We start from the raw sequence: 1,230 nt of genomic DNA on the forward strand, positions 1-1,230 counted from the left end.
CCCAATCTGCGTGCCTCCTTGAAGCCCATGACACGAACCCAACTCTGCGAACCCCTTCCGATTCCTGGGGGGAGGGGGGAAAACAAACAACAAAATGCGATCTTGCTCCCACATCGGGCGCTTCAGCTCTTCTGACAGGTTCCGGAGGCGGCCCCCCATTTAAAAACTGGGGTCACTCACTTTCTGTCGATCCTACAAATAAACAAAGCCAGGCGCACCCCACACTCCCCTCCGGAAAGCAGCCCATTGCTGGCTAGGACAACTTCCCCCAGCAAGAAAATTAACACATTCTTAACGCAGCGGTTCATGCCCCCCGCCTCCGGCTCAGGGGAACCCACGGAGAGGGTGATTCGGGGCCGAACTTATTGAGAAAATGCGGGGCCAGAACCGCGAGGCGGGCGCCTGGGACACCCGCCTCCCACAGCTCCGCAGCGAGAGGAACACCCCCATTCTCCTTCTCTGGCTTTGCGCGCTGCTTGGCCACGCGGGGCTCGGGAGACAGCCTGAAAGACACCCCCACCCCCCCCTCAAGGCTGGAGAGGAAGGGAGTGAGGCCGCGGGGCGCGGTGAAGGGGGGGGGGCGTGATACTTTGACGGGAAAAAAGGTCAAACTTGATCAGCCCGCCAGGCACCCTGAGGGCAGCGGGGAAGAGCCGGAGGGGGAAATGTGGCCGCCGCCCGCTCCAAGTGGAGGGGGAGACTCCGCCACGCGTGGTCCAGGACGGTCACCGTCGCCCCCAAAACACCGGGCTAAGAGCAGGGTCAGATGGGGGAGTGCGCGCCAGGGATCGCCAATCAGCCGCCCCCGCAGGCGGAGCGCCCGCCCAACACCGGGAGGTGAGGACCCCGGGTCCCACCACCTCAACGCCCTCCAGCTTGAGTACTTGGGAAGAGGACGGTACCCCCGCAGGGAGAACCCCAGCCCCAACCCAGGGCGCCCAACCCGCAGTCCCGACCCTAAAACCCCTCTTTTTGTCTGAACTCAGTGATCTGCGACCGCGCCAACTGCGGCTAGGGGAAGCTTGGGTACAGCAGCGGCCACCGAGCGATCGCCGGCGCTAGGGTTCCCAGCCTCCGGGGCTCCAGGACTTGGGCTGCAGGCGTCCCCCACCCCTCCCAAACAGGACCCCTCCTTCCCTGTCCCTGGCTCTCCGCACCTGAACTTCGGGGGAGCCCGCGCCGCCAAACTTTCCGCCGACTTGCAGCGAACTCCGGCCCTGGCCGCGCACC

The 1,230-nt window shown here is 64.9% G+C and overlaps 1 protein-coding gene across 1 annotated transcript in view; it reads right to left on the reverse strand.

Moving 5' to 3' along the window:
- The window catches only part of CXXC5 (CXXC finger protein 5), a 34,657-nt gene extending 33,427 nt beyond the window's left edge, over positions 1-1,230 (reverse strand). The window contains exon 1 of the mRNA XM_006772435.2: positions 1,158-1,230. The gene's annotated coding sequence lies outside the window, so the exon portion shown is untranslated. The remainder of the gene's footprint in view (positions 1-1,157) is intronic.

The sequence above is a fragment of the Myotis davidii genome, unplaced genomic scaffold, assembly GCF_000327345.1.
Source record: "Myotis davidii unplaced genomic scaffold, ASM32734v1 scaffold545, whole genome shotgun sequence".
Classification (NCBI taxonomy): domain Eukaryota; kingdom Metazoa; phylum Chordata; class Mammalia; order Chiroptera; family Vespertilionidae; genus Myotis; species Myotis davidii.